Below are 12,176 nucleotides of genomic sequence, written 5' to 3' on the forward strand. Positions count from 1 at the left end.
GCGCTCTTGTGCTGTAGTCAGTAAAGAGGCATTTAAGATACCTAGCTAAAGGAATTCTACAGGTCAGCTGTGTCTTGTTCACAGACTTTGAAATGAGTCATAAACACATTTCTCATTATCATTGTACTTTAAGTGGGGGCAGGACTAAAGGAGAACTAAGAATCAGCAAAAATCATAGGCTTCATGTTGTATGTTCAGATCTTTTCCAACAAAAGCAGCAGTTGATTTGTAGCAAAGAAGTAATCACTCCAGTCTAACTATTTAAGGCATAATAATATAGCATGAACCAGAAGATGGATTATAAACAAATTGTATTAATAGCCTGGAGAAAGAATATTTGCACCAGGTTTTATTAGTACTGAGATTATGGGATATAGAGATTATGGGGCAACCTATTCTGAGTGACATGAACTATGTAATCTTTAACTCAAACAGTAAGCTAAGGATTCTGTGTATATTCCTCATCTATTACTAATAACTCTCCAAGTTTAAACAGAAAAATCCCCACTTGGTTCAGAGTTAAATTTCCAGTTCAGCCAGTTCATCTAATGGCAATATAAATATCCAATATAGCTACACTTTCAGGAAAGTCTCTGAAATGTCTTGTTGAAATTTTTCTTTTTTTCTTACATCTTAGCTGTAAATACCTCAGAGTGTGTTGGGCTGACAGTCAGATTACTGTTTTAAAATCCTAGCTAGAGTTTCAAATATCTCCATTAAATGTTTAATACATGACATCTTAGGATAAAACAAAGAATTCCAAACCACTAGTAGTTTCCAAAACTGAATGTGAACAAGACTTCTCAGAATATTTTTGTATGGAAAGAGAGTGTGTGGATTTTTACAGCACTTGATAGATACTAGAAAAGAAGCAGAAGCACCAGCAATGTCATAAGCCTCCATTCTCATGATGGTTCCTCCTGGGTTTGCAGATATGAGAAGTCTGAACAGCTCAAATGATGTTTTGACATGTGGGTGCTTATCTAAACTAACCTCAGATTTTTACCTTTTTGTTGTTTTACCCTAAATGCATCCTCTGGCATAGAAACAAACAATGCACACTCAGGAAATACTGCTCCAGCAAGGCGCAGGTTTTGTTGCAGTCCTTCATTTGGAGGAGTGTGCACCTCTCCCCTTCAGCCTCTTCCACCTCTCCCCATGCAATCTGTTGAGGTGAATCCAACAAACTATAATACTGTCCTGACTTTTTATTTCCTTTTCATTTCAGAATATAATAACAGGTTTATTAAAAAAGCCCTGAACATTTGTTTGTTTTTCTCTAGCCATGATTTTAGCTTCCTCTCTAAGAGTTGAGCTTATCTGCCTTGATACAGGAAGTGGGTGCAAGTTAGAATCATCACTTCACTGCCACTGCTCAACTGAAATGAAAGGCGCTCTTAGAGACCCCTTCCACTAACCTCATCTTGTGCAAAGGCCTGAAATGCACTAATGGCCAGATGAATTCAGTTTTCATCCTGCTTCTTAGGAAGCAATCCTGGTAAACTCCTGGCAGACACATGTTATTGTGAGAATTGTTTATATCTGCAAATTAGTTTTTCTTGCTTTTATCATATATGCATAGTATCTGTTTACATTATGTAACTGCAAAGGTATATATTTGTAACAAGTCGTCAGAAGCCTCTGTTTGATGGTAACATCTAATTCCTGTGTGCATTCTACCCTCTTTACTGCATTAACCCTTAGAGATACTATGAACTGTGCGCACCTTTACAGCCTCATTACCTTCTATCCTCAGTGCTTTACATGTTTCATGCAACCATGCAGTAAAAGGCTGTGTGAGGAGTGTACCTGTTTCAAGCTATTCACAAAGGCTTTCCTCCAGTTCTTTGCCAAGAGTTATAAAACTTGTCCTGTGTGAAGTGCATTGTTGTTTTGGGGGAGATGATTTGAGAAGGAAGAACAAGGACTGAACTCTGCATACTTAAAGCTTGCCTTTTCATTTCCATCTGATTTACTAATTTCATCAGGTGATGCCTACAAACTGACTTTCAGGTGCTCTTTTATTTCATCACACCATCAGTTTGTGCATTGGGTGCTAACATATAGTCTGTCAGTGAATGGTATGGCAAACATCTGTATTTTTAACTCTTCTGGGGATAAAGCTATAGCCATAGGCAGCAGAATTATATTTGTTTACCCCAGACTATAGAATTCAAAAGCCCATCCACTGGTATATTTATATATATATGGATTTCTATGAGCATATACACACATATATATAAATACCTCTACATATGTGTGTATATGGTACAGTATATGCATGTGTGTGTACATAAGCACACAACAGTGCATGTGTACTACACACCAAATAATGAAGGGATGTCTACAGAGCAAAAAAAGATATCCATTTCATTATAACTAGTGATGGGTCTCAACCAAAACCCCAGATCCAAACACCATTGCATTTGGAAAGTTTGAAGCTGTTTTTTGCGACTGGTGGTTGAGTTTCATCTCTGGTTACAGCTGCGTTCAGGGGGAGGCCTGCAGGCACCTGCGCTTTCCCACAAGTGCATGCCTGTGTAGGGGACAGAGATTGTGTGTGCCAGTAAGTGTGCACATGTTTACATACATGCTCCCAGCTTTGGTGAACTGTAGTGGAACTGGTGCCATCTTCACTTGTACAGTTTTATCAGCAGCACATGAATGCTTCCATGGGTCACTTTTCAACTCTTTAAATCACTACATTGAAGTATTACAGTTGTACAGTTATATGTTCATCTATTCTTGCTCTGCTGTAACTTTTTATGTTATTTTGTACTGCATAGATTATATATTGTGATAATGTCCTATGCAACAATAAAAATGGGAAGAAACAAAAAGGAAGAAAATTAACAACTGTAAAATACCGTCTTAACTTGTTTGCATGGTTAGTGACGTTTACATTTTCCAAAATAAAACTTATAACTATGAAATAGTTGCTTTATCTTCTCTGTGTAGCTGTTCAAATGCATCAGTTATTAATTATTCTGCTGCTAATTTCAGGCTTGGTATCTTGTTTGATAATATTTTGTTTCAGTTTCACCCAGTGCTGTTGCTTAATAGGATTTTTTTAGGTTTTTTTAATTATCAAGAAAGTTTCTGTGGTGTTTGTTTTAGATCGTCTCTTGAACTGGTATTTTAACACCTGCATAGTGAAATTCCTTTTTGAAAGCTTGTCTGTGCTGTGCTTTTCTTTACAAGATGGTTATGGCATTAATATGCATGACTTAAAGCTCAGAGTAAACCATCCTTTCCTACAAAACCCAGTTCTTTGCAAGTTTCCGGTATCATCTCCACAAGTGGCCATGTCCTATCAAAACAGTAATTCAATCTCATAGCACCCTGAAATGTTCTTTCCTATTTTTGAAGATGAGGGAACTGCAACTCGAGATTTGAGTGACTTTCTCAAAGACATGAGGCAATGGCAGATGAATGCCTTTATCACAGAATGTTAGGGGCTGGAAATGACCTCTAAAGATCATCTGGTCCAACCCCCCTGCCAGAGCACTATCAACTATGCCAGATCACACAGGAATGCATCCAGGCAGGTTTTTAAAACCTCCAGAGAGGGAGACTCCACAACCCCCCTGGGCAGCCTGTTCCAGTGTTCTGTCACCCTCACAGAGAAAGATTTTTTCCTCATGTTTCCATGGAACTTCCTATGCTTCAACTTCCACCCATTGCCCCTTGTCCTGTCAGCAAGAAGAGCCTGCCTCCGTGACTCTTTGAAAGTAGCAAGACAGCCCCTGGAAGTTTTGTGTCCTCTGATGAGTATCTGTCTATGGAACATTACAACTGATTGCAAAAAAACCCCAAAAATTGAAAGCAGTGGACTGCTGTTGAAAGATGGCAGCTACACTATCCCTACTAAGCTAGGGGGAGTAGTGGAAATCATTTTAAAATGAGTACACTTTCTTGTACAGGGGTTGTGAAAAAAACTACTCAGAGCAGATAACTTGGAGAGCCATTATCTTTAATAGCAGGTTTCTCCTTGTGGTCACTGCAGTCTTGAGCCCTCAATGCTATTCATTTTCTCTGACCAGGGACCAGTTATCTTGTCCATCTGTATGTGTCTATGATCAACTGCTATTTTGTAACTCACACAGTGGAACCAGCTAAATCACTGAAATGCCTAACTATGCTAATGCAGTATTTAAGGGTTTGTGATCTGAGAATAACATTCTCTTTGCTCATGCAGTGGGCAGCCCTGATTGTTTATTAGCAAACCCTCACTGAAACGGAAGACAAAATGCTTCTGCACAGCAGAAAACCACAGGTTTGTTTCATTCTCTTCAACTAACAGTAGCACCATGTGGTCTCTGCTTATTCTCAATATTTGTGTTGTAACTTAGAAATCCCAGGCAGAGGACTCTCTAAAACATTCAGGTTGTGAGAAGAATCAGCTGAAAAACCTGGTAAATCATCTAATTGAAGTTCCCTCACAGACCTGCCTGTTGGAACTTCCTGATGCTGGAGAAAGCTGATACAGGCTTTTGGTCCTCTTTTCTTTGAAGGAACATGTTTAAAGTTTATTGAAAATACAGGTTGCACAACACTTCTAGGCATTACTTGTGAAAATGGGTCTGAAGAGTACCATTTCTGAAGTTGTCCTACATGAATGATCTGCCTCAAGTTTGATAAGAGAAGAGCAGTCAAAGATTGTTTTCTAAACTTTCTAGAAGAATGAAGAGAGAAAGAAATCCTTCTAAAAGAATATGCCTTTAAGTATGGGGTTATTGTCTTGGTACTGTAATGTTACGCATCTCCCTGCCAAGACACCCACACTTCGAGATGTGTGTGTTGACACATTCTCACCTGCAAAAGAAACTTCTCTGGGGTTGCAAAATGTATGGGTTTCTGTTTTGCCTGTGGCTCAGCAATTGCCAGGAAATGTCTATAGACTTGGCTGTAATCCATCAGTCCAGGAGAGAACTGATAATACTGAAAGAATTAGGATGGGGTTTTTCTATTTACATTTACCTGTGTATCATTTCTAGCTTCAAAGTAGTCCACCTTAAGGTTCATTGCCCCAGCTTTTTAAGAAACCACACCCATGGCATGTTTTGCTAGCTGACTGCAAGAGTAAATTGACTTAAATATAAATAAACAGTCAATAGAAACAGAGAGAAAAGCAAGAGAAGATGGAGATTGAAATAAAAAAATACAAAAAAAGGTGAGGATCATGAGCTGAGCTGAGTGTGTCCAGCAGGAAAGGACTCATACAACATCAGAATATGCATGAGGCTTCCTAAAGAATTTCAGAGCAAGCAAGCTAAGCAGCATCTCCAAAGATGACCAGAGACTGTATCATCTTTTCTAAGAGCAGTAGATCAGGGAGCGAAGTCAACAGTACTTCAAGCAGGCAAGTGCACATGTCTAGCTAGCTACAAGGCATTGGTGGCACAGCCAAGAGTATAAAGAGAGAGGGAAGGATTATTTTAACAGATTTCTCAACTCAGTGGACAAGGGAGTCTGGATGCATAGACACTGAGCAGCAAGAGGGATGCAAAGGAATGCAAAAGGAGCCAGATTTGTGCTTTGGTCAGTTCAGAACAAGATTACACTAAATGAGTCTGTAGGGGGAAAAAATAAATATAAGCAGCATGGTAAGAGGAATTAAATGAAAAAATGAAGGAAACAGATTAAAGGTACAATAAATGGGGAAGGTAAAGAGGGTAAGGTAAGCAGAGGAAAATGAGAAAGCAGTACAGGGCAGGGCAATTTTATGTAATCTTCTAGAGAGCAAAAGGAAGGACTAAGGTGCAAAATCCAAAAGGGGTTCTAGGGGAAGGAGTAAGATAGCTCATGTGGTAGCATCCCCAAAAGATTTGAAGGTAAGGCATGTCAGTGCATAATAAACAGAACTGTGTGTCTTTAAAAGACCAATGTTTGTCTTTTCCCATGCTTTCCTATTGTGGAAATAACTTTCTGAGTCATTTCTCTGATCCTGGAGACAAACTGAACAGACACAAAACATAACAAAACACAATAGCAACGGGAAGAGAGAAATTCCTCCCTCCTCCCACCACACACGCATTTTACATCAGCAGTCTGAACACACTCAGTGCCTCACATGGGAGAGAAACAAGGTGAAGACCAACAACATCATTTGGTACACAGTTTTTGAATCCAGTTCAGCTTTTCCACCAGCTGAGAAGCTGCATAAACAGCTGAAACATGAAAGCCACACTTCCCCAGTCAGTTACTTTAAAATCTCTTTTTGGTTAAAAGTCTTACCTTCCAGATTGTACACAGACGGGGAACTGAAAGTGGAATTTGCTAGCTTTTTAAAACTTCAAAGCTTTGCACTTCAAAGACTGTAAATTTTTCTCTCAGGACTCATGCTCCACCCTCTGGGGAAAAAAATAAAAAGTCAGTTTGGGATTCTCTTTCAAAGTGCTGTGTTCACATGCTCACATACAACTAAAAACAACATCACAATTACAGTCTTCTCAGAAGGGAGTAATGAGATGGGCTCCAAACTCAGGCTGTAGCAAGACTTCCTACATCTGAACACAGGATCACCACTGATCAAGAAGTGAGTCCATTTTCTTTGCTTTTTCCTTTCACCTCCATTGCTATGCTGAGAACTATCTCAAGGCTTTGACATTACAGACAATAAGGCCCCATGAAGTTGCCAGCTTTACAGGTTTGGTTTAACATGCAACCTTTGTTGACTTCGGAAGCCGTGAAACAAACCCCAGGCATTCCCACCCTGGGGCTGTGGTACAAACTGCCATTTGCAAACCACTGGGAATAGGGTTTGCAGCAACACTAGAACACGACAGGAAGAAGTAAGTTTTGTCAGCATTGCCACTCCTTCCTCCTCTGCCAGCCCTGCCCCCAGGTCACAGGGCCAGGGCTGAAGGAGACACCTGTGCTACCAATCAGCAGGTGTGGGCTGGCTGCTGAAGGTTGAGCAGGTTGGCAAGTCCCTCATGTTCTTCCCTGTGGGAGTGGAGTCACTCTCAGGGGCTGAGGGTTTTAAAGCAGCCACAGAAATCCCCAGATTTTGCAACTTTCCCCGAAGACAGAGTAAGGTACAGCTTCCCCTTAACATGCCCTCACAAGCAGCTGTACTGAAGAACTTGGGTGAGCAAATAAGAGGCAAGTCCAGGACATAGAAACCTTGTGTAGGGTGGGACTGCACAAACAAGACTGGGTGAATAAATCAGTCCTAGCTGTTGCCTTCCCTCTCAGAAACCTTCCATTAAGGCTCCATGGGATATTTTTGGACTCCACCTGTCTATTTTTAGGAGGGATAATTAATGCCAAAGGAAATAAGGGGGGGAAAAAATATAATCCAGCTTTAACCTCAAGAATGGAAAACTTGGTATTCTCCACAAAATCACTATGATTAAGGAGGACTAAAAAGGAAGGGTTACATTTCGGGAGAAAAAATATGCTACAAGTTGCTGTAAAAATTATATGTTACATGGTGTTTGGTAGAGAGGGAAAGCATTTCAAGAAGACAGTGCTTCACCAATTAACTGTTACTGAACAGGAGCAGAGGCACAGCTGAATGTCCAGCTCTAAAATACAGCTGTACAAGCTGTGGTTTTGTGTAGCTCTCAGCCACGCTCAGGCTGCCAGCTTCTCTGCGTGTTGTGATCTGACTTTGGGAGGGGCTGACTGGGACTTTGAGAACAACTGACACAGGCTCTGCCCAGTTCTGTGCATGAAGTTATGCAGTAAGAGAAAAATCACAGCCAAATTACACAGCACCCTCGTGAGGTCCTTTAAAATAAGCTGCCTGAAGTACAAGGCTAGAATGAGAAACCCCACCCTCTTGAATACAGGAGCTGAAACACGATGGAAAAAAGTGGGCAATGCTTTCAAAATCCAGCTGTTCTTTTACTGATAGCAATACTTTAGATTTACATCCCTCAGAATTATGACACAGTCTTCAATCAGTGTTAATGTTACCAGTGCCTGTAGAAGAAAAAAACCTTTTCTTAATCATCTGTTTGTGTGTTCACATTCCCATCTCACATCAGACAGTATCTGCTTCAGAGCAGATTGCTTGCTTGCCTGCTCAGCATCTTCTGCATGGCACCTTGCAATCAACACAGACACGAAGGGCACCTCTGCCCTCCTCCTTCCTGGCTCCCTAACTATCCAGCCACAGCCTGTGCTCACCATTACACACACAAATGTTTATACTGCAGGAGTCACGTCATCTTAGGCTGAACCGAGCTTGAAAGTTCCTGACACCACAGGGAACACTTGTGTGAAATACCTAACGACAGTGGATTGGCGGCAATCGGTAGTCAGTATCTAGAGCCAGTCCTCCCTTAGGTGCCTCTAAAGAGAGTTGCCTCAGTTTTGGGGAGTATCATGGAGACAGACTGGATGCTTGCTCTCTCCGTACCAATGAGTTTGCTTGCACCTCCTATCTGTCATACACAGGTAGGAGCAGCAAGCAAACTCATTGGTACGGAGAGAGACAGCTTTTTCTGGTCTAGCTATGGCAAGTATATTCACATACTTGCTAATTACAATGTGTTACTAATTGGGTCCTATACTAGCCACTGCCATTTGCTCCACCTCCTTCCTACTGACTTCAATTCAAGGATCAGGGGCTTTATTATAACTGGCAGACAACATCTAATGTGTGGTACTTTACATGTTAACAAAATTTAAATATACCATGACTTACATACTGCAGAGTCTTGCATAAGAGGTATGGATGCTTGAGTCTGCTTTCCTTTCATTCCACTCACTCCAACAGTTTTCAGCCTTTGTAGGCATCCTGAAGGTGATTTGCTGTAGAACGAAGAAAGTAAATTCAGAATTGTGCTGCCCAGCACTAAGACACATGGCTTTTCTCTTCTGATGGTTCTGTGACCTTCTTGACTGAATAGAGTGACTTTTTCAGTGTACACAGATAGTATTTTCATCTTGCAAGTGTAAAGTGGGCCACAACAGAGGGAGGTCACCAGGAGTTCAGGTAGCTGCCTTAGCTTTTGCATCATCAATCAGATTTCTCTTGGTTCTTATGCTGCATGTAGCCAGACATTTGGACAATTGCTCTGGCCTGGTTTTTTGTCATTTTCAGATGTGAGCTATTTCCTCACTTTTTATTAAGAAATCAAATTTTCACTATATTCTATTAAAAACAAGCAACTATCATCAGTTTTCTGCACAGTGGTATGTGATACTAACACAGCTTCCTCAATCCTCGAAGCAGGAGATCAGTAGATGCTTAACCGGTAACAGCTGTCCAGGGCTAACTACAGTGTAGCTTAGTGTAGTGAGGAAGCCATCAGAGAAGGAGCTTCACCCCAAACAGATGTTTGACAGGGTGACTCAAAAGGCAGCCACTACTTACTAACAGTTGCTTTCCTCTTTCAAACTTTCCGTAAGAGAGATCAGCAACCAGCACAGTAAAAAGTTCTTTTCCACATTTCTGGATTGAAATAATCATTGCTCTGAGCACACAGTGAAAAGGAAACTAATCTCCAGAACAAGCTGATAGCACCTGAATGTTCAGATTTTGGCCGTGATGCCAAACAGGGAGGCCAACCAATGCAAGGTTTCAACAAGTAAAGCCTTACATTGCTTTAATGTCTTTCCCCCAAGGAAGACTCACAATGTTTCTTCACTGTAAATTCTGACTTTGTCAGCAAGTCTGCCCTACATTTTCCTAAACTCCTCCTGGACTTTGATAAAGATGTAGAAAGATTCAGGAATGTGATCATACTGAACCAATTGTGTGATTATTACCTTTAAGACAATACAAAAACATTGCACAAGAATGATTTCATATACCAGTGAAATAAAAGTAAAATAATTCCAGTACCAATCAGACAGTTAAGCTGAATAATCAATGTCCTTGTATTTGAGAACAACAAACCTAGAAACTAATGGCAGTACAGAAAACTCTAAAGCAAATGCACAGATTGGAGCAAGTCCATAACCTCCACTGAGGTGGATATGCTTAGTTTCTCTTCTGTACAGTATGTTTGCACCAGAAAGCTAGGAAATCCTAGGTATGTTGGTATTTTTGATGGGAAACCCTTAAGAGCTCCAGAATAGGCAGCCATATTCACAGACTTTTTAATCTCCTCCTCAAACTATTTTACTGATTTATCAATTCAAGATGATGTCAAACAGCAGCTACTGAACATAAAGGTACGCTGTGAACACAGGCACAATAGCAGAATGGTTAATATGGACTTTGAATCAAGAATGGAAGATGAGTAGAATAAAAAAGGTATTACATTATAAAAAACAGGCCCTCTCAAACCTTTTGAGAGTGCCTGAAAATATTTTAACTGATACATAATCATCAATTCCCTATCAGTAACCAGGGGAAAGTGATTAATGAGCAGTATCAGAAGATTAAATGATTGCATATTAACTCAGAGTAATCTGTACTGTTCAGTGAACTGGGTACAAACCAACCAAGTGTGTTTGACACAGTCAGAATTCTCAGATGTTTAGGGAAAAAAATCAACAACTTGGCTGTACTCACCAAATGGAGGATTCTAGCTCAGGAAGCTTCGAAAAACACTAGTTCAAAGAGTGGCTGAATGAGAGTTCCTTGTACATCTTATGGCCAGAAAGACTAAAGACATCTTTGTGAATACAGTTAGAAAATAAACTTGTACTAAAACAGAGACACATTCCTATATAGAATTCTTACATAGAATCTCGGGCAGAGTTCTCAGATAGAACCAGGGACTAATTTGAAGAGAGGCTAATACAGTCTGCAGTAGAGTCTGCCTCAATTAGTTCCTGTTGGAGCTAGAGTGATTTTCACAAAAACCTTTCAGTCTAATTTAGGTATCCACAGATCAAGGGGCTGGTTAAAAGGCTGGAGGAGACTCAAAGCACAGGCATCCCAGGAACTGGAATGCGCCTTTGCAACTGCCTTGGAAAGCACGATCTGCTAAGCCCAACACAGTGAAGGTTAAGGGTACCATCACCCAAGGGTGCAAGCAATGCAAAGGCAACAGACATCTCCTCTATCAGACCAATGCACAATGGGATCCAAAAGCTGCAGTTAAGCAAATTCAGGTTAGAAACTAATGTCTTTTTTTTAAAAAAATTGCTATTTAACTGTCTGGAATAACTTACCACGAGTCAACACGACTTCTTCAGCACTCAGGATTTCTCTAAGGAAATCCTGTATTTCAAAAATGGTTGTTTGACAGCTCTCCTATCTACTGCCTGATTACACATAGGCATAGATTTCCTGAGGATGGGAACAATGACAATCACAGCCCAACCTCTACTACAGCAGCATGGAGGGACCTGGTGCCTTTGGAGCCTAGGAATACTCTGTAGAAATGAACGCTGAAGAGGCCAGCAGTGCCTGATTTTTGCCTTTTTCCTCAGATTGTCAGAGATACCCAGTTTATACAAATTCATCTTGAAATCAAACTGAGTGAACTTCATGGCAGCAGAAGAAAAGCTTGGGATTAGCCAGTTAACCCCAGCTCTGGTTTGTGGCAAGGCCCTTGCCCCGTTTCTTTTCTAGGCTTCAGTGTTTCTTAGCATCACGCTGAGGAGAGCACACAAAGAGCACAAACAGGAATTCAAGCAAACGGGTACTTTAGAAATAAGTTAATTTTATTGAATAGGCATTATAGCTTCTCTCAGTTTCAAATAATGGAGAAGCCAGTTCACACAGATTACAGAGCTATCAGTTACTTTGAGTAATCTTTCATAAAAGAAAGAAATTAAATACAGTTCTGCTATAAAAAGTGCGACAGTTATAACTGGAAGTTTTTCAAAACAAAAGCAAGTTTTACTACCTATTGCAAAAATTGGTTTAGTGCTTTAATACTTTACAAAGTAACGATCCAACTGCTAAAAACAGCTCTTACACATCATCTTTGTCAAAGTATGGACCAGATTAAAAATGACATTTAAATTGAATCTGAATGAAAACTGCATGTAGAAAAGGTTCTCAAGAGCTCACACTTTTCACAACAAAAAAATATTCATTATCCTTTAATGTTAATTAATGCTCCTGTTTCTTTTGAGCAATGGATTTGAACATGATACGGCAGCTGGCTTACAAATGGTCAAGTGGTTTATATGCAGATGAAAGTGACTGCAACCAACTGCATCTTTAAACTATCAATAGTGATGGGAATGGGGGAAAAAAATTCACTCCTTTCACACGAGGTAAAAATTTTGGCATGGAAATGGTCAAACACAGAGAA

Source organism: Dryobates pubescens, chromosome 17, assembly GCF_014839835.1.
Source record: "Dryobates pubescens isolate bDryPub1 chromosome 17, bDryPub1.pri, whole genome shotgun sequence".
Taxonomy (NCBI): Eukaryota; Metazoa; Chordata; class Aves; order Piciformes; family Picidae; genus Dryobates; species Dryobates pubescens.